The sequence below is a fragment of the Herpailurus yagouaroundi genome, unplaced genomic scaffold (genome assembly GCF_014898765.1).
Source record: "Herpailurus yagouaroundi ecotype Mexico unplaced genomic scaffold, PumYag 192, whole genome shotgun sequence".
Classification (NCBI taxonomy): domain Eukaryota; kingdom Metazoa; phylum Chordata; class Mammalia; order Carnivora; family Felidae; genus Herpailurus; species Herpailurus yagouaroundi.
The window spans coordinates 24,289,051-24,311,291 of record NW_024412423.1 but is presented as its reverse complement, the minus strand read 5'-3'; the positions used below and the strand labels follow the sequence as shown (position 1 = coordinate 24,311,291).

The 22,241-nt window shown below is 40.2% G+C and overlaps 1 long non-coding RNA gene across 1 annotated transcript in view; it reads left to right on the top strand.

The window, feature by feature from the left end:
* The first annotated feature begins 1,746 nt into the window (after positions 1-1,746).
* The window catches only part of LOC121010887 (uncharacterized), a 27,846-nt gene continuing 7,351 nt past the window's right edge, over positions 1,747-22,241 (top strand). The window contains exons 1-2 of the long non-coding RNA XR_005781406.1: positions 1,747-1,758; positions 2,167-2,169. This is a non-coding gene — a long non-coding RNA (uncharacterized LOC121010887). The remainder of the gene's footprint in view (positions 1,759-2,166; positions 2,170-22,241) is intronic.

The window sequence follows — 22,241 nt, the reverse complement described above, 5'->3', positions numbered from 1 at the left end:
CTTTTCCTTCCTTCCTTCCTTCCTTCCTTCCTTCCTTCCTTCCTTCCTTCCCTCCCTCTTTCTTTCTTTCTTTCTTTCTTTCTTTCTTTCTTTCTTTCTTTCTTTCTTTCTTTCTTTCTTCTAGTTAATTAACATATAGTGCAATATTGGTTTCATGAGTAGAATTCGGTGATTCATCACTTACCTACAACACCCAGTGCTCATCATAACATGTGCCCTCCTTAATACCTATCACCTATCTAGCCCTTCCCCTACACACTTCCTTCCATTAACTTTCAGTTTATTCTCTATTATTGAGTCTTTTATTGTTTGTTTCCCTCTCTCTTTTACCCCCCGCCCTCCTCATATGTTTATCTGTTTTCTTTCTTAAATTCCACATGTGAGTGAAATAATAGGGTATTTACTTTTCTCTGATTCAGTTATTTCATTTAGCATAATACATTCTAGCTCCATACATGTCATTGCAACTGGCAAGATTCATTCCTTTTGGTGGCTGAGTAATATTCAGTTGTTTAAATACATACCACATCTTCTTTATCCATTCATCAATCTATGGACATTTGGGCTCTTTCCATAATTTGGCTATTGTTGATAATGCTGTTATAAACATCAGCGTGCCTGTACCCCTTTGAGTCTGTATTTTTGTATCCTTTGGATAAATACCTGGTAGTGCAATTGGTGGATCATAGGGTAATTCTATTTTTAACGTTTTGAGGAATCCCCATACTGTTCTCCAGAGTGGCTGCATCTGTTTGCATTCCCACCAACAGTGCGAGAGGGTTCCCCTTTCTCTGCATCCTCATCAACACCTTTTGTTTCTTGTTTTGTTAATTTTAGCCATTCTGATAAGGCAGTATCTCTTCATTGTTTTTATTTGAATTTACCTGATGTTGAGCATCTTTTCTGTCATAAACTCTAGGTCTAAAGTTCTCTTTTGGCCAGCAAAAGAGTGGATGCAGGATTAAAACAAGAGATGGCTAATGTCCTGGAAAAAGACAAGTGCCCTGAATAAGGGTCCTTTCCCCGTATTTATTCAGATCAGAAGGCTTGTGAATGTGATGGGCGTGTACAAAGAGACAAAGAAACTAGGAACATTAACTTGTGGATGTGAGAGGGAAAGGAGATTTTGAAGATATACACTGTTTGGGGTTTGGGTCAATATAAAATAAAATCCAGGTGCCGGGCAGATGGGTAGATGGTTGTTAACAGCAGACAGGAGACACCATGCCTGTTTATCTTTGCCAGCCGAGGGTATGAGACAGATAGGGGGAATAACCGCAGGGTTAATAAGCCACCTTTTCTTTTGTTAACCATCTCCACTCTGGGCTACTTGCCTGTAGCGCAGTGGTCCAAAGTCCAATTCACCAATTTACCTAACCTGGCCCTATTCTCCTATGAAAGGAGCTTTCTGCTATAGTACTAAATTTGGGGTGCTTTCACCCTGAATATCTAATCCTGTTATTCCTATGTATTGGGCACCTTTGTGCCATTTTTATTTCAGGCCTTTGCCTCTCTCTATATATTTTTGGGGGCTCAGCACCCCTCCCTATTTTGGGGTGCCTTTGCACCTCCCTATTCCTGGCACCTTTGTGCCTCCCTATTCTCAGAGTGTCTTTGCACCCCCCTATTCTTGGAGTGCCAATCTGGTTTACCCAAACTCAGGTGTGAGCATTTTATTGACTTTGTATTTCTTTGTGCCTTGTTAACCCATTGGTGTAAGCCTGGGGGATTCCTAAGCTTGTCCCCCACTCTTTCCATGTGTCTGTTAGCCCTCTGGATGTCTTTGGAAAAGTTTCAATTCATGTCTTATGCCCATTTCTTAATGGGGTTGTTTGTTTTTTGGGTGTTGAGTTTAATATGTTCTTTATAGATTTTGATACTAACCCTTTATCAGAATGCCATTTGCAAATATATTCTCCATTCCATTGAATGCCTTTTAGTTTTATTGATTTTTCCCTTTGCTGTGCAGGAGTTTTTATCTAGATGAAGTCCAAATAGTTCCTTTTTGCTTTTGTTTCCCTTGCCTCTGGCAACATGTTTAGTAAGAAGTTGCTCTGGCTGGTGTCAAAGAGGTTGCTGCCTATGTTCTTCTCTAGGATTTTATTGTTTCTTGTCTCACATTTAGGTCTTTCATCATTTTGAATTTATTCTTGTGTATGGTATAAGACAGTGGTCTGGGTTCATTCTTCTGCATATTGCTGTCCAGTGTTCCCAAAACCATTTGTTAAAGAGACTATCTTTTTTCCATTGGAATTCTTTTCTGCTTTGTTGAAGATTAGTTGACCATCTAGTTGTGGGTCTATTTCTGGGTTTTCTGTTCTGTTCCATTGATCTATGTGTCTGTTTTTGTGTCAGGACCATACTGTCTTATTGGCTATAGTTTTATAATATAGCTTGAAATCTGGAACCGTGATGCTTTCAGTTTTGTTTCTAGTTTTTAGGATACTTGGGGTCTTTTGTGGTTCCACACATTTTGAGAATTGTTTGTTCTAGCTCTGTGAAAAATGCTGTTGGTATTTTGATGGGAATTTCATTAACTGTGTAGATTGCTTTGGGTAGTATCAACTTTTTAACAATGTTTGTTCTTCCAATCCATGAGCATTGAATGCTTTTTCTTTTCTTTGTGTTCTCTTGTGTTCTATAGTTTACAGAGTACAGATCTTTTACCTCTTTGGTTAGGTTTATTCCTAGGTATATATTTCTTTTTCGTCTTATGGTAAAGGGGATCAATTCCTTGATATCTTTTTCTGCTGCTTTGTTATTGGTGTATAGAAATGCAATAAATTTCTGTACATTGATTTTATATCCTGAGACTTTGCTGAATTAATGTATTAGTTCTAGCAATTTTTTGGTGCAGTCTTTTGTGTTTTCTACATTGAGTATCATGTTGTCTCTAAATAGTGAAGGTTTGACTTCTTCCTTGCTGACCTGGATGTCTTTTATTTCTTTTTGTTGTCTAATTGCTGAGGCTACGACTTCTAGTACTATGTTCAATAGTTATAGTGAGAGTGGACATCCTTGTCTTGTTTTTTAACATAGGGATTTAGGAGATGTGATTGTATTCAAGCTTTGTATAAACTCTGTGAGGTAAGTGGGCAGACATTCCTGTGATACAGTTGAGGAAACTGAGTTATAAAGGGGCTCTGTGACATGTACAACTTTCATTTTCCCTAGTAGTAATAAGACCTTGATTCATATTCAAGTCTTGCGGTTCCAGAGCTAAAGCTCTTTTTCTATTACACAAAGTAATTACACTAGATATTTCCTAGTTTTCTCTCACCTTATTCTTTTATACTTTTTTTTTTAACATTTATTTTATTTTTGAGAGACAGAGAGAGACAGAGCATGAGCAGGGGAGGGGCAGAGAGAGAGGGAGACACAGAATCTGAAGCAGGCTCCAGGCTCCGAGCTGTCGGCACAGAGCACGATGCAGGGCTCAAACTCCTGAATCATGAGATCATGACCTGAGATGAAGTCGGATGCTCAACCGACTGAGCCACCCAGGCGGCCCTCACCCTATTCTTTTAGAGTTAAATTCTCTCAGCTTTTATTTATTTTACACAAATCTAGATTGATAGTAATTTTTTTCAGTACATTTTACATATAATTCCTCCGTCTTTAGACTTCCATTGTTACTATTGATAAGTCACCTGTGAATCTAATTCATTCCTCTGCCATTTTCCTCTGAGGGTCTTTACAGGTTTTTTCCTCTTTGGTGTTCTGTGGTTTCACAGTACCCCAGATCAGGTAATTGTCCTTCTCCCTCCCTTCCTTCCTTCTATTTTCCTTCCTTCCTTCCTTCCTTCCTTCCTTCCTTCCTTCCTTCCTTCCTGTCTTTTTTTTCTGTCTTTCTTTCTGTCTTCTTTTTTCTTTTTACTTATCATTTTTGGGATTTGTTGGGCTTCTTGAATCTTTGGATTGGTATCTTTTATATTTTCTGAAAAATCCCCTCCAAATTTCCCCTCTGATCTATTTTCTCTTCTCTCCTACTTTTGGGCCTCTGATTAAACTTATTAGATTCTTTCATTCTATCCCCCTTACCTCTTTGTTTTTATAACTCCTTTATTAAAATATATTTCACATTCCATGCAACTTACCAATTTAAAGTATATAATTTGGTAGTTTCTTAATATATTCACAGAGCTGTGAAATCATCATTAAACACATTTTAGAACTTTTAATCACCACAGAAAGTCCATACCCTTTAGCTGTTATCTCCCACTCCCCCGTTACATTAGTTATGAACTGAATGTTTGTGTCTCCCCCAAGTTCATATCTTGAAATCTAATCCTCCATGTGATGGTATTTGGAGGTGAGCCTTTGAGAGATGATTAGTTCATAGAGTGAAGCCATCATGAGTGGGGTGAGTACCATTATAACAAAAGCCAGAGAGCTAGCTTGGTCTTTTTCATTTATATGAAGATACAGTGAGAAGTCAGCAATGTACATCCTGGAAAAGGGCCCTCACCAGAACCTGGCAATACTGGCACCCCAATCTCAGACTTCCAGTCTCCAAAGCTGTGAGAAATATATTTCTGTTGTTTATAAGCCATCCAGTCTATGGTACTTTGTTATGGTAGCCTTAACTGATTAAGATACCACCCAACCCAAACAACCCTTATTCTAGTTTGTCTCTATATATTTACCTTTTCTGACCTTTTATATAAATAAGATAATGATATGTGATATTTTGTGAGAGGTTTTTTTCACTTAGCCTACTGTCTTCAATATTCATCCATATTGTAACATGTATCCATACCTCATTCTTTTTTTATGGCTGAATAATATTCCATTGTATAGATTTACAGCATTTTGTCTATATATTCATCAATTGATGGACACATGAGTTTCTGCCTTTTGGATACTATGAATAATATTGCTAAAAACGTTCATATACAAGGTTTTGGGTAGACATGTATTTTCATTTCTCTTGGGTATATACCTAGGAGTGGAATTCCTGGGTCAAATGTTAAATCTATGTATAACGTTTTGAGAAACTTCTAGACTATTTCCCAAAGTGGTTGTGGCATTATATATAATCCACCAACAGTGTATGAGAGTTCTAATTTCTTCACATCTTTACCAATACTTCTTATTATCTGACTTTTTGATTATAGCCATTCTACTCGATGTAAAGTAGTCACAATTTGCATTTCCCTGATATTAATGATGTTGAGCATCTCTTTAATGTGCTTACTGACAATTTGTATATCTTTCTTGGTCTATTCAGATATTTGGACCATTTTAAAATTGGGTTTTCTGTGTTTTTATTATTGAGTGTAAATGTTTTTATATATTTTAGATACAAGTCCTAATCAGGTACGGTTTGCAGATATTTTCTACCATTCTGTGGACTGTCTTTCACTTTCTGGATAGCGTCCTTTGAGACAAAATAATTTCTAAATTTAAGGAAGTGAAATTTATCTATTTTATCTTTTTTTGCTTGTGCTTTTTGTGTCTTAGCTTGTGCTAAGAATCCATTGCCAAATCCAAGGTCATGAAGATTTATTCCTATATTTTTATCTAAGTGTTTTATAATCTTTGTTCTTACATTTAGGTCTTTGCTCCAGTTTGTGTTCCTTTTTGTATGTGATCTGAGATGAGTCCAACTCCATTATTTTGCATTGGCTCTCCAGTTGTCCCACCAGCATTTGTTGATAAAATATTTTTTTCCCATTAATAATCTTATATCCTTGTTGAAAATAAGTTGACCATAAATGTATGAAGTTACCTTTGGACTCTCAGTTCTAATCCATAATCTACATGTCTATCTTTATGTCAGTGCTACAAGGGCTTGATTACTATAGCTTTTCAGTAAGTTTTGTTAAACTTATTCCTAAGTATTGTACTTTTTTCGATGTTGCTATAAATGGAATTGTGTTCTTAATTTCATTTTTGGATGCTTATTGCTAGTGTATAAAAATACAATTGATTTTTTTGTATATTGATCTTGTATTCTGCAATCTTGCTGAACTTATTTATTAATTCTAGTACTTTTTTAGTGGATTCCTTAGGATTTCCTGTATACAAGATTATGTCATCTGTGAATAGAGATAGTTTTACGTCTTCCTTTCCAATTTAGATGTGTTTTATTTATTTCACTTTCTTTCTTAATTGCCATTGCTAGAACATCTGGTACAATGTTCGATAAAAGTGGTAGAGTGGACATCCTTCTGTTTTTTCTGATCTTAGGGGAAAGTATCTAGTTTTTGTACCGTTTAGCATGATGTTAAAGTAAGTTTTTTGTAAATGCCCTTTATCGTGTTGAAGAAATTTTCTTCTATTCCTAGTCTCTTGAGGTTTTTATCATAAAGCGGTGTAAGATTTTATCAAATGCTTTTTCTGCATCTAGTGAGGTAATTAAATTAATTGATTTTAAGATATGAAATATCTTCTTTGTCTCTTTTCCATATTTTCCACCTTATTATGGCCCTTATACTTTATTACAGTCTGTGTCTCCCCACTAGAATAGGAGTCTGATGAAAGTTGAGACTGCATCATATAACATATTCTTGACTTTATGAGGGAGATCTTTGTGGATCCTGAAATATGTGAATCCCTTCCCTTCAAAATGCTACTGAAACAAAAGGAGAGGAAAAACTAAGTTGAATTGAGGTGTATATTCCGTATACTCACTGGGGCTTGGAAAGTCTCTTTTTCTTACATACCAGTCTTGAAGCAAATAATTCAATTTTTAGCCTCAGAAAAACAACAAACCATGGGCTTTCAGGATCACTCTTGAATAGAATAACCATTCAATGCTCTATCCCCTAGGGCCATAGACCAGTGGTGTTCATCCCTATAGTACTGGCATGTAGTAGGAAGCAAAAAAAAAAATGTTTGTTTATTTTATTATGACTGTGTACCCTGTACTAGATGTTAGATTAGGTGCTGAGGTTATAGGAGTACATGAAATATAGACCTTACCTCAAGGAATTCAGAGTCAGTAGAGGTAGAAAGATTATTAAAATACAGGGTAAAAGTGCTTTGGTGCTGTAAGCACAAGGGAGCGGAGAGGTCCCTTGTAGCAAGTGAGGTCTGAGTCTTCTCACACTTCTATTGCCATCTCCTAGTCCATGTTACCATTAACTCTCTCCTAGAATAACGTAGAAGTCTCTTCTAACTGACTTCTCTGTTTTCACCTTGCTACACATGCAGTCCATTCTTACTAGAGCATCCAGAGAGATCCTTTAAAAGTTTAAGTGTACTTATTTCTCTGTTCTATTCAGAGACCACACCAACTGCTAGTCTTTCCAGAGTTAAATCCCAAGTGTCTGCCATGGTACTTCTGCCAAAGTTCCCACCTTATCTGGCCCTCTACCATCTCTCTCATCTCTTTTCCTCCTTTCACTCTTGATAACACCACTGTACAAGCTCTAGTCTCCCTGAAGTTCTTTCAACACATCAAACTCATGCTGCACCAATCTGGGGTCTTTGCATTTGTGGCTTCCTCTTCCTGGAGTTCTCTTCCCAGGTATATCTTTCCCACACTCTTTTCAGGCTTCTGCTCAAAGCCATTGGTAGCAAGTATTTCTCTGACTACTCTACATAAACTGGGAGACTACATTTCCTCCATCCCCTCTCCACTCGAGCCTGCTTTGTTTTTCTCTCTACCACTCATTCATTTATCTGTTTATTGTCTGTCTTCCCCAACTAGAATGTAACTTCCACCAAGTCAGATATTTTTGCCCATTTTGTTCATTGTTGTTATCTCCATTGTTTGGCATGCTTCCTGGAATACAATACAGCATTAAATAATTGCTGACTCAATTAATGAAGGATAAATAGGAGTGACTTAGAAGAAATAATGATCTGGGATATGAGGTAGATAGGGGGTTTATTGAATTGAATGATTTAATTTCCTCATGTGTGAGGTTTTGGTTTTGGACTGTGTGGTTGCTCATATCCATTTTTGTTCAATCATCTCTGAAATAGCATAACAAAATGGAAATGTTGAAGCACAAAGTGGACCACTGTTCTGTGTGAATGACACTGACAGCTTTTAGCCATCTGAGGGTGAAGGGATGCCTGACGGGTGGTGGCACCAAAGCACATTGCCAGGCAGTGAATATGGTTCCTGAAACCACAGCTGAATCATGGTTACTACCCAGACACCTGGTTCTCACATCCTAAGAACAGCCCCTACACCAAATCTCAAAGCTCAAAGTTAATAAGAGGCATCCCCAGCATAATGTATTATTAATGACTGTTGTTTATTAAGTGCTTCCCTTGTGCCATGCTTAGTGCTGGCAACTTTATGATGTTCTCTCTTATAACCCTCAGAAGTAACTACTGTTGTCATCTCCATTTTATATATAAGAAACCAGGTGCTCAAAAAATTTCATAACTTGCCTAGGGCCATGTGGCTGTTAGGTGACTGAGCCAGTAAATTTTAATTTCAGTCTGCTGGAGTCTAAAACCCGTGTTCTTGGCCACATTGTATTTCCCCCAGATCAGCCACCTGCAACAAATATTTTACCTCGTAGGGCAAGAACACATCTCTCCAGTTTCTCTACTTTCCTGCCTTTGGAAATGAGGTTTGGGATGTTCCAGAAGCAGGTGTGAGTTTACCCACAGCTCTGACACGGCTGTGCAGGTCTGGACACAGCTCTAATTGTATCAGTTGTGATTTAACATACAATATTATCATAACTCAGGGAAGTTATTAGCAGTGCAAAGGATAGAAAAGATTAAGAAGATTGCTTCTAAGAATAAATACATTCTTGCCTAGGAAATGTATTTTCTGTAATAATTTTGGGGCTCCAATTTCCATGCACTTTATTGAAAGGAGCCTGGTATATATTGTAGAGAGAGTTTGGATTAGCTCAAGTTCCCTTGGGGAAGGAACAGGGAGGTGTGTACTGAAATGTTATGGTGAGTTTCCTGTAATTCTCTTATACAGAACTAGGGGGCTAGACAGAGGGTTTGAGCTTCAAAAAAAGAAAAGTAGGCTGTAGGTGGTTGTAGGTTTTTCAGAGGGTTTGTGGTTCAGATAGTAATTCCTTTTGGGGGCTGATGTTTCTTCTTATGGGCAGTTTGGGTGGGTGCTCAGACCACAGAGACTGTTCTTGGGATTAAGAAACAAGGTATTTTCAGAAGAAGCCCTAGTACAGCACCTGGATTAAATCATGGGGAATGTTGTGACATCCCCAGATTATGTCAAGGGACAGTGTTGTGACACCTCTAGATGATGTCATGGTTGGTGCTGTGAGACCGCTAGATGTGCAGTGCACTGTGAAGCATTATAGAAAGTTGTGGAAACTGAAGTTAGAGAAATCATTTATGGGGGACTTAGCATTTTAGACTTGGTGTAGATCCCTCTACGTGTGTCATCCCATGGTAACATCTGCCTCATGCACTGGTCCTCAGGGCCTTGGCTGAGGCTGGAGGGGACTCTGAGCATATTAGGAAAGCTATGACATTGTCTAGCCTTCTAGGAGTTGCCTATAAGCCTCTTTAATGCAAGGAAGATGGTCAGAATTGTCATGAGGCAAAAATGAGTTTATGTAGTCTTATTAAGTCAAATGTCAACAAGTTTAATAAAGTGGGGGTTTGTGAAGAGAGGCATGATCTTTTGGTCTCTGTTCGGATTCTCTTCTTTCTTGTGCTGGATCTGTGCTCTGCTAGTCATACATGTTCCAAGGTGAGTCTGGCCAGCTCAGGCTCATTAACTTTTATTGGGTAACATGATGCAGGATATGCGTGTGTGTGCGCATGCATTTAGAAAGCACTAGGTGGGAATCAAGGCTCTTGAAATTCTCTGAGGCTGCCCTACTGCCTCTACATGGCATAGGTACCCCACAAAAAGGAGAACTCTGTCTTAATTGTGAGCTACTCACCTTAACAACCTCCCGTCGCACTTCATACCCCAGATGTTGCTCTCCACTCTCCAGGTCCATCCCTACCTTTTTTGTAACTTGGACTTGAGTTTGGTTCCTCTAGTCAATGTCTTAATTGAGTTCTCCGTATGAATGAGTTTTCTTAGTTCATTGGAATTTGTTAGCTCCTTTTTAAAAGGCTGTTCATTTGCTTGTATTTTATTTATTTTTATTTTTAATTCCCCATCCCCAAATCAATACACAGCTTTTATTACATCTTTAAAATAGCACAGATAACTCTGAAAAGTTGCCTAGCATCTTGCTTTTTCTGAAACTGGGCAACTTTGATCTTATTCATCAGCCTGCTGAAGTGTTCTTCTTTCAGAAACTTACATACCATCCAAAATTTTTCTGATATCCTTGTTTTTAACCATTATGGCTTGCTAAGTCAAATCAGCTAAGTTTGATACAAGTTCACTGTCATTTTATTCAAGAACTAACTCATCTTTCTGGGCTTGAGATACTGAACACGCAATGCCTGGCCTCATATGAACCCTGAGGATGTATTTTTCACCCAAGAAATTTCAGATTTCATCAAGAGAACATTCTCCTGAATAATGACATTGCTGGGGAAGTGAGCACACACAGACCTCATCTTCTACAGGAAGTCCTTGTAATGCCCTTGATCATGTGTTGTACGTGACTACAGAGAGTGAGAACAATAGCCAGTTCCTTTCTGTTTCCTCACTGTTTGTCCACTTAATGCCTCTTCTTTTTCTTTTCAAGGAGGCTGAGTTTTACTTTGACATACTGAAGGTTCCTCTGGGGCCCTTCACAATTACAGTGTGTCCCTTCAGAGTGATGTTGGCATGTTCTGGAATGTTGACATTTTGATTGCTGACAATGGCCTTCATTCTTGCAGTACATGCAGCAAAGAGTATTTTTAAAGTTTTCATTGAAGTATAATTGACATAATATTAAATTAGTTTTAGGTATACAACACAGTGATTCAACAGTTACACATTCTGCAAAATGCTTGCCATGGTAAGTGTATTACAGTATTATTGACTATATAACTATATTCCCTGTGCTGCACTTTTCTTGAAGAAAGATGATATGACATACCATTAATACTGCATAGTGACGGCTTAATGCTCATGGTGTGTTCTAACAGGGGTTTTATGGAGACAATGTCTCACTCCATGCAATAACTCTACAGGTGGCTACTGTAGTCACTCAGCCGGCCAGTGGTCCAGGTCCATGTCTGAACACGGACAGAAAGAACTGGCTGGAGGAGCCTTGGGAACAAGAGGGAAGAAAGAGGGATGTGGGAAGGAGTAAAACTCCATTCTTTGGGACATCTGTGAGATCACTGGAGAGAATACTATTGTGTAGGAGATGTTAGACTCTATGTATGTATCACAGGTTAATTAGGAGAACAGATTAATCTGATTTGGTATCAAAATAGCTGTGGGAAAAACAACCTTAATAGCAGGTTGCAGATGAAAGAAAATGAAATGGCAAAGAAATGAGGAGCATTTAAAAGAAGACAATCAGGCTGGAAGGAGTGGAGAGAGGAGGCTAGAACAGAGCATTTAAAAACTAAAGAGGTTGGCATGGGATAGTATATGCAATTCTGATGAGCAGGAGGGGAAGAGAGTCTAGTCTTACGTTTCCTCAACCTCAGTGTTTGCCATGTTCAAGTCCCCAGACTTGGTAGGAGACAGGAAAAGGGGGTTGGTAAGCAACTTTTTGGGGGGAGTCAAGTGGCCAGGCTGTGCTCTTTCTCTGCTCAGTCTCAGCTCTGCTATTCCCTGTGGTTCTGCCCTCTTCTCATTCCTTGCAGTGAGATACCTGTTCCTTCCATTACTCTCAGGAATTTCATCACCACCCCTTAATGGTTGGGTTTCTCCACCCAAGTCTCTAGCACGCATGCATCTCCTGCATTCTCTAGATGCTCCCTGTCCCTCCTGCACAATCTCAACTGACACATCTGAATAGACTCTCTCCTCTCCCCATGCTTCCCTGACATGCTTCTCTTTCAATCTTCTCCATCCACCCAATCACCTGAGATAGAAAAGTGAGACTCTTTTTTATTCTTTCTGCAGTCAGTCATTGCCTTCTGTTGACTCTACTTTCTATATATATCTCAGATAAACTTGGTATTTATCTTCACCTTCCTGCCACTGTCTTGGTTGCCACTTACCTGTACAACTTCAGTACCCCAATGGTTATTCTGTTACATTCTCTCTATCTACCAATCTATTGCCCACACCGCAGCCTGAGTGCTCCTTTCAGAGCAAACCTAATAATGTTACTCTCCTTCCTAAAAACTCTCAGTGCTCTTTTTTTGTTCTGGGTAGCTACTATTGCATAGAAACGGCACTCCAAAACTTAATGACTTAAAACAACAACGATTTTATTATATCTTATAAATTGTCAGTCAAGAATTCAGGCGGGACTCAGCTGAGGGATTGATTCTTCTATTCCACAGGGCATCATCAAATGTCAGTTAGTGATATTCAGCTGGTAGTGTGTTGGTCTAAAGTCCAAGATGGCTTTACTCACATATAAGTCACTTCACTTAGCTGGGGCTATCAGGTGGAGCACCTATATGTAGCCCTTCCATTACAGTGGTCTTAGGATAACTGATGTTCTTATATGGTGGCTTAAGGCTCCAAGGGTGAGAGTTCCAGTGAACAAGGTAGAAGCTGCATATTATTTAATGGCTTAGCCTTAGCCTCAGAAATCATATGGCATCATTTTCATGGTACTATATTGGCAGTTTCAAGCCTGCCAACTTTCAAGGATAGAGGACGAAGACCCTACTTTTTAATGGGAGGAGTACAGCATGTCTTCAGAGGACATCTTCTGTAGCATGGCATATGTGACCCTTCATGGGCTTGAAACTGAAGGCCTCCTCTCTGTGCATCATTTCCTAACTCACAGCATTTTATGCTCCAAGGCTCCAGCCATCCTTAGCAACTTATAACTCTTTGAGTAGTCTGGGCTTTCTCGCATTGTTAGATTCTTCCCTGTTTAGAATGGCCTTCTTACACCTTCCTCATCAGACAAACTGTTATTTACCTCCAAGTGTTAAGTGCTGCTTCCTGCAGGAGGCCTTCTATGAACCTGTTAGTCTAGGTTAGGTGGCCCTCAACATGGCCAAATAATACTCATCACACAGTATTGTAACTGGTTGTTGAACAGCCTACATCTCTCACTAAACTGAGTCATTAGAGCTCAAGACTATGTCTTGTTCATCTTTTTATCTTCAGGATCTAAGGACAAAAGTCCTATGACATATTAATTGCTCAACAAATGTTTATTGAATCCATTACTCTCTTTGGGCCTCAGTTTCCCCATTTGTAAATTGGGACAATTGATTAACATCAGGGATTGCAAATAGGTTTATCCAATGTGCTGTTGTCTCACTCAGTTGCTTCCTTAGCATAGAGATGAAAAGGATTGTGAAGCTACAACTGGGATCACTAGGAAAGATGGCAATCCATTAGTGATGTCTGCAATGGGCACAGTATAGGAAAGTGGCAACTTGAATGCACTGCCTTTGACATACCTAGATTAGATCACCTCCAGGGCTTCTCCAACTTTGAAGGACTATCCACAGTGCTGTGTATATCTTATTTAATTAGAATCCCAGAATGTAAGAGCTACAAGTTTCCTATGGGATCACTCAGTCAAATATTCTCATTGCATAGATGAGAAAACCAAGTCTCAGAGGAAAAGTTCTTCACTTGAAGTCAGAACCTGAGTCTAGGGTCAGATCTGATATAGTGAATTAATTTGCACTCATGTAATAATGCAGGAATAGAATGCAGTATATAAGATAGTAGATGCTAACTTCAAATCAGTGTTAATTTCCTCCCTTGTTTTCTCTGAGATTTCAAGCAACATGGCAATAGAACAACCCGAGTTTGAATCCTGGCCATACTTACTCGCTGTGTGTCTTTGAGGAAATTACTTGACTTTTCTGAACTTCCGATTCCCCTTCTGTCATGTGGTTAACAGTAATATCTATCAAATAAATCAAATAATACAGAGAGAACACTTTTCAGTTGTTTCTAGAACATAGTGAGGACTCAAATATTAACTGCTAATTGTAGTAGTATTAGTATTATGACCATCTCTCCTATCGTCACAAAGCTTTTACCTGGCTCACTCCTTGGAGCTAGCACAGAGACCTGCGTCATGTGGAGTGCAAGATACGGGGTGTAGGTTATCTGAATTCTCAGGGGTGACTTGAGACTTTGTAAGAAAACATTTGAAGAGTCCCATTTTCCCCAAACCAGAAGGCTTTGAAAGTGAACTCAGTGACAAATTGCGGCTTGTACCAGAGAAATATCTCTAGACTGCTATTGGAGCAGCGACATTTTCAATCAGGATTTCTGTAAGAGAGAAAAGGAAAGCTCATCTAACAGGCCATATGCTTTATCAGATCTAAACAGTTTTGTCTTTTGGGGAAGAAATGCGAAAAGTCAATAGCAAGCCTTCAGACTATGTATCTCTACCTGTATATAATTTTTTTAACCTATTAAGACCAGAGTCATCTGGGGTTTGGGAGTTTTTCCCCTAAATATTGAATAGTAATGAATTAAGGTAAGCTGATTATGAAATGTAAGAGTAAATAATTTGGGGCAAAATCAACAGAAGGTGATTATTGCAGAGGCCAGCACTATGGTGAGGACTCAGGGAGTGTCAAGATGGTTAGGTGTTGATCTGATTTCTGGAGGACTAATGCATGAAGATCTCCAGGCAACAATGACAAATGTTCTTCTAATCATCTCCATATTAAATTTAATATCAAGAAGAGAGGCATTTCTCTCTCTTCAATTTGATAGGAATGTGATTAACATAGATATGAAAAAAGTTAAAGGAAACAGAATTTGATTTGAACTTCAGAGTCTCTTTCAGAGTGAAAATTAAGATGTATTTGTAAGGTTTCCATCGGTAAGTTTCGAGGGACTCTAAATTGTGATTGAACCCATTCCATCTTGTATTTTTCCTCCCTCCCCTTCCCCTTTTCCTGGGGGCCTAAGTCTGCTGAGAGGGAGCAAAAGGAGGAAAGAGATAAACCAGCAGAGTGCAAGGGGACAGGGAGGAAGACTGTTTTGCCAATATTGCAGTGTTAAGGATTTCAGGCCCATGTTGATACAAAATGAACCCCTTGGTTGGCAGTGAAACTTTTATCGGCATGAGAGTGGGACTCTTTGAATTTGAGACAAGAGAATTGGACACAATCGGGGAAGGGGATCTCTAGAAAAATTACAAAGCTGGTGGTCAGCAGTTGGCTTTAGCGCTGATGTGTAAAAGGTCACAATTCTGCTGGCAGTCATCCAGGTGGGGGACAACTCTGAATCTTCTACTTCCTCCAGGCCCATTCCTTCACCTTCTAACTAAAACGTTTAAGATTCAAAGACTAAGAGGGACGCCTGTGTGGCTCAATCAGTTGAGAGAGATCTCGCTCTCCCTCTTTCTCTCCTCTCTCTCTCTCTCCCTCTGGCTGTCAGAGCCAAAGCACAGCCTGCTTAGGATCCTCTGTCCACACCCCCCCCCCCCATCTCTGCACCTCTCTTGCTCCCATTCTCTCTCTCTCTCTTAAAAATAAATAAGACAAACAAACAAAAAGATGCAAATACTGGGAACTTGGAAAGCCCTCTATGGGCCTCTGCACCTGGAACTATTTTTTCTTTCCTAAGATTGTTACCTTGAATTTAAAAGTTTTGTGGAATAGTGAAGACAAAAAGGGGGAGAAAAATTGGGGACTTCTCTGGCATTGAGAGTGAAGGTACCTGTAGCTTTTCTGTCTTACATCTTGAAAACTTTGTAGCTCTCACCCCAGTGTTTTAGATTTATTTTTTTTATATCAGAGATGCTTTCTTTGAGTACGCTTACAAATGTATCTCCTTCTTTAGGGAAGGGCCTTCTTTGAACATGCTCTACCTTTAGTAAGCAATGTAAGGAACAGATCCTCAGTTTATCCAGAAACATTAGAAAACAGTGTAATTAAAGGGATATGTTTAATTGGGAAATTGACCCAAAGCCCAATTTAGCATCATCATCTAGACCCACAGGGCCAGGCTAACAACAGTGGCAGTCTGGCCGCTTCAGGGTTTGGGGACTGAGCTTGCTTGATTAAGATGTTTCCCAGGAAATGGAATTAAGCCTAATGATTTCCTATGGAAGGGACTGCTAATTGGGGAGGCAATGCTGCTTAATTGGGACACCTGCAGGTAATTAAAGGCTCCTTCCCAATGGCCTTCTCTGTAGTTGTGACTCTGGGAAGTTAAGACAATGTGGAGAATACAGGTGTTCTCAGTCCTGTGCTGTGTCTTTCCCTTGATCCTCTGTCCAAGGTCATGCAACTAGGTCACTTTTCTACTCCTTGGCAAATAGTGCTTCAAGTATGGTCTTCCAGGGACCTCAGGAGCTTGGGTAAGTTTTGGTATCTGGAGCTAAACTGCTGCCAGGGAATTTCCTGAGCTCCTTGGAAATGGGAGAAGGCTCTGAGGTAACAAACACAGTAGTGCCCAGAAGATTCTCAGACCCCAGAGACCTCTGTATCACATAACTCTGGTTGAATGGGACTTAAGGTTGAAGATGTCACCTTTTCCATGTGATCAGGGGGCCCTGGTAGAAAATATTCTGGATTGGGAGTTGGGTAAATTGATGTCTACTTACTAGCCTCCTGCCAACTGGTATTGTGACTCTTACCTCTTTAGATCTCAGTTTGCTCAACTGTAAACTGGGAATGACTCTACCTAATTCTGGACAAAGTAAAGATCCTTTCATTCTACATGTTGGGGAGGAAACTGGAGAAGGATGAAATTTTAATCTATGTTCCAAGGAACTCATTCTAGTGGAATGGAACAAAACTTGTCATTTGGTGTTACAGGTCCTACTGGACAATGGAAGAGGGCATCAGTTATCAGAGAAGATCAGAGAAGTCTTCAGAAGGAGGTAACATTTAAGTGAGCATTTTGAGAGAAGTTTTATGAATGGATAAGGCAGAGGAAGAAAGCATTCCAGGCAGGGAGAACAGCACATGCAAAAGCACAGGTGTGCAAACCTTGTGGCACATCCTGGGAGTGTCGCTGGTTGTGTATTTCTGTTGAGTGGGAAGGATGCGTGTTGTTGGGGAAGAGAAGAGTGGGATGGCACGGGATGGGGGAAGTGAGACAGTGGAAGTCACGGAAGATGGATCATGAAAGGCCATGCACATTATTTTAGGGAGCATGTTTGGACTTTATTCCTTCCTTCCTTCCTTCCTTCCTTCCTTCCTTCCTTCCTTCCAAGTTTATTTATTTTGAGAGGGGAGAGAGAGAGAGAGAGAGAGAGAGAGAACACAAGCAGGAGAGGGCAGAGAGAAGGAGAGAGAGAATCCCAAGCAGGCTCCATGCTGTCTGCACAGAGCCTGATGTAGGGCTTGTGATCTGAGCCGAAATCAAGAGTCAGATGCTTAACTGACTGAGCCACCCAGGTGCCGCAGACTTTCTTTAATAGGCAGTGGCTGGTCGTTGAAGAGTATTCATTGTGGGAGAGACTGACACACAATTGAATTAAAGAAAAGCCACTTTAATGGAAGTGTAGTCTCAATATGAGAGCTGGATAGGAGGGGCAAGGCTTGAGGCAGGAATTGCTACAATAGTCCAGAAGAGAGGTGGCCAGTCGCTACAACCAGGCAAAGGCAGAGGGAAGTGAGAAAATGGAACAATTTGAGTTTGTATTATGGACTGCTTTGTTTGCTGGTGTTTACATTTTAAAATAAATTTTTAATGTTTATTCATTTTTGAGAGACTCAGAGAGACAGAGTGTGAGTCGGAGAGGGGCAGAGAGAGGGAGACACAATTTGAAGCAGGTTCCAGGCTCTGAGCTGTTAGCACAGAGCCCGACGCAGGGCTCGAACCCACAAACTGTGAGATCATGACCTGAGCTAAAGTCAGATGCTAAACCGACTGAACCATCCAGGCTCCCATTGGTGTTTAAATTTTTAAGCTTCTGTTAGCTCTGGAATCACAAGCCTCTTGTAGCATTTGCTTCCCTTTCAGCCAAAGGCCCCTTGTTCATACTTCTTTACCTGCTCTAACCCCTTGCTGTGCATAGAGAGGCTCCTCAGAATGAACTTTTCACAGGAAACTTTGGCAAGGCTTGGGACACCCCATCCAATGTACTCAGACGAGGGGAGTATGATAGGGCAGGAAATGGGGCCTCTGGCTTCCCCAAGAGGCTTAGGAAAGAGAACTTGGACAATACTTGGACAATACGGGAACTCAGCTCAGCATTTGAGTTGCAGTGAGTTTGGAAAAAAACACACCTGACAGAAAGGCAGTTGAGATGGGGGAGCACAAAGGTGAGCCAGAACTGGTAGTAACTGCAGTGTTCGTCATCCCACGTTCTCTCATTTCATACCTGGCAGTTTGGGTAATGGGCATTCATGCCTCAATGGATAAGGTAGGGACCCATTTCCAATTTTTCTGCAAGACTCTTCCCTTGGGTTGGGTCACCTTAAAGGCTCAGTACAGGCTGTTGGTGCCACTGCAGACTCTTGAGATCAAAGCTATTACTGTCTCTGCCTCGTCAAAAAGCATCTTTAGTGTTAAAGTTTTTTTGAAGTGTTCAGCTATGATTCTCTGAAAAGTGCTTCTGTGAATAGTCTGTGCAGAGTTTGAGTTAATGGGGATGAGGTAAGCTAGATGGGGGATTTTCTTGCTTTTCTGTCTGAAAAAGCAGAGCGATCCATCCCTCCTTCTCTTCACTCTTATAGCCCTGACTCCTGGATCACCTAGCAGGGAATCCCTTCGAAGTAGATCAAAATACTTGCATGTCCATGAGGAAACTATCGAATGGCACATTTTCACAATTATTCCAATGTGAAGTTTACTTCCTTTCAAGTCATTTTTGTCTTTCTGAAGTCCTAAGTCCATTAGAACAGGAGCCTGACAGGGCCTTTTCCTGTTTGGAGAAGCATAGGTTGACCTGCCTTTTTTTCCAGCCTCTGAGGGCAGGAGCCTATGTTTTATCCTTTGGCCTCCATGTCCCCAGGGAGACTGAAGCACCTAGCAGCTCTTTAGGACAAGCTTTACCATTGACCATGTGAGACTGATCTCACTTGTGTTGTGGGAGAGTTAGTCTTATGACCATGGTGTATCCTTGCTGGATGCATGAATAAAATTATTTTATCCTAGGGAAGTGTTTCCCCAAAGCAAGAAGTAGGGACTGTGCTGTAAATTTTATGCCCTTTTTCGTCAAGCCATAGAAAGAGGCATCCTGCATTAGTAAGTAACTTTCCACTCTGCATAAGATGAAATCAAGCCACCTTCCTGTGGCCCACCTGGTCTGACATATCCAGCCTCTGTGGACTGTGGCCTCATCTTGTTCTGCTGTCCTCTTCGGTGCTTTGGTGGCTCTCTGTCAGCTGTACTAGTCACTTGACTGCTTGTCCCACCCCAGAGACCCAGCACAGACTGTTCCTCTGATTGGGTTGCTCTTTTCCCCCATGTCCCACTAATTCCGACCCATCCTTCATTTGGCCCTAGGGAGGCCTTGTCTGACCTCTAATCTAAATTAGGTTCCCTTTCTCCACTTTGTCATCTGCTTCACTCTCTCATTTCACAGCCCTTATTACTATAATTTTCTGGCCATGCCTACATGTGAGATCCCTGGCTTCATCTGTTTCTCTGTCAAGGTCCTAAACTCCTGAGGGCAGGCACCTTATCTGTTTTTTTACTTCACTAAATTCTAGTGCCCATATTTAGTGCTTCACTAAATTCTATGTGCCCTGGCACAGAGTAGGTGCTTGACAAAGATCTTTTGAGGAAATGGATGACTGATGTTGCCTTTTAGTCCAGTGTGGCAATCCAGGTGGGCAGAGCTGGGAAGCATTAGCCACAGTGCAGACAGTCTAACTATGATGGTCACAATACTTCTAGAACTTTCCTGCATCTACTCTTTAGGGGCCATTTGAGTGGGGCAAAGAGGTTCATGCCAGGGCTTTGATCCTTCTGACTCAGTAGTAGTTCTGATTTTGCTTTTCCCATCTTCTTTGGGTCCTGAAAATGCCCTTGGTGTGTTCTTTTGTTCCTGCAGGATCAGGTGGTCAGATGGGCTGGGAGCCAGGGTGGGGAGGGAGGAGGGTAGAAATTGTTTGGTCAGAATGGAGGCCTGCAGAGAAGTTTTCTTAGCAGGACATCTATTGATGAAATACCTAGAGCTAGTTGTGAGAGGTTATTAATCTCAATTAAACCTGATTAGGAGATGATTGGATTTGGGCTGAGACTGTCCAAGTCAAACTGGTCCACTTGATAGTCTGCTCAGTGGCAGGCTTGTATAATACCAGCTGGCATCCACATGAGGACAGAAGGAGAGCCTCTGGCATCTCTGGGAAGGAGGATCCAGGTACCATGAATATACAGATCCTCATTCCCAGGGCGGTTCGCAGATTGTAGGAGCTTCACTGCTGCTGGCGTCTTGGGAAGATATGACATTCACTATGGGGAGATTATTAATTGTCACAATTATGGGATTATTACCATGAAAAAGCCACTTTTATCATCTTCCTCATGAGGATGTATTGGGAAAGAACTTGGTAATTGGTGTTGAGCCAGGGGAGCAAGCTGACACCAGTAGCTCCCTGGCTCCTGCTGAGGAGGCAGGTGGATTCTGGAACAGACAGAAGTATTGGCCTGACCTGAGGGGCCGTTCAGAGCTCCCACTGTTGAAAATTACAGCTCATCCCATTGTTATCATAGGGAGCAATGAATGGGGTCATTACGATGTAGCACAGATAGGATGGGCCAACCATGAATCTATTAGTGCAAACTGGGACTAAGAACCTGCAGATGGGGATCCATTAGCTAATGAATGGTAGAAAAATGGTAACTATCAAACCTCTGCTTTTGTACATAATATATGCTTTAAAGTATGGGTGAAAAAAATCAAATAGGTAAAAGTTGAACAATAAACTTATGTGTTATAAAGGTGTCCCTGCTTAGAGCACTGAAGACATAACAAAATCTTTAAAAACTCTTACCACCTAAACATAATCTTAAATAATATGGTAATGTTTCATGGGTGTTATTTTTAAAAATAAAATTTATTTTTATCAAAGTAATATATGCTCAGTCCTTACAAAGCTTATAATAAAAAGTAGCAGTCAATTGTCCCCCTCCCCCATCCCTTTTCCTTTCTGTCCCCCAGAGTTAACTACATTTAACACCCTTAAGATTTCTTTGGAAATTTATCTCCATATTTATAAATAATATGCTAATATTGCCTTTTCTTGATTTACCCATTTTGGACATTATTAAATTCTTATTAGAGCGTGAGTAGGTTTAGAATGCTTACATACATACGTCCTCCCACCCACTCTCCATTCCCTACCTCATTGTCAATTCCCCATTCTTCCAGTGTAATTACATAATATAATTAGTACATTAGTTTAATTAGAAGTCTATGGCTACATAATTATTATCATTATGTAAATGTAGTTCATTGATAAGCCAGGTATAGCGTAACGGTTGTTTTCTTTCTTTGGGAATCTCTATTTTATTTTTCTTAGAGTTAATGCCTTTTTCCCCTTATTTTGTCCTTGTGGAGTATTATTTTCATTTTATTTTTTCAGAACTTCTTTTTTTAATGTTTATTGATTTATTTTGAGAGGTAGAGAGAGAGTGGAGGGGGAAGAGCACGGTGGGATGCAGAAAGAGAGGGAAAGAGAATCCCAAGCAGGCTCTGGGCTGGCAGCATAGAGCCCAATGTGGGTCTTGCTCTCATGAACCATGAGATCATGACCTGAGCTAAAATCAAGACATGAATTCAGCAAAGTCTCAGAATACAAAAATAATGTACAGAAATCAATTGCATCTTTATACACCAATAATGAAGCAACAGGAAGACAAATAAAGAAACTGATCCCATTCACAACTGCACCAAGAATGATAAAATATCTAGGAATAAACTTAACCAAAGATGTAAAAGATCTTTATGCTGAAAGCTATAGAAAACTTACGAAGGAAATTGAAGAAGATACAAATAAATGGGAAAACATTCTGTGCTCATGAATTGGAAGAATAAGTATTGTTAAAATGTCAATACTACCCAAAGCAATCTACACTTTCAATGCAATCCCAATCAAAATTGCACTAGCATTCTTCTCAAAGCGAGAACAAGCAATCCTAAAATTTGTATGGAACCACAAAAGACCCCTAATAGTCAAAGTAATATTGAAGAAGAAAACCAAAGCGGGAGGCATCACAATCCCAGACTTTAGCCTCTACTACAAAGCTGTCATCATCGAGACAGCATGGTATTGGCACAAAAACGGACACATAGACCAATGTAATAAAATAGAGACTCCAAAACTAGACCCACAAACGTATGGCCAACTAATCTTTGACAAAGCAGGAA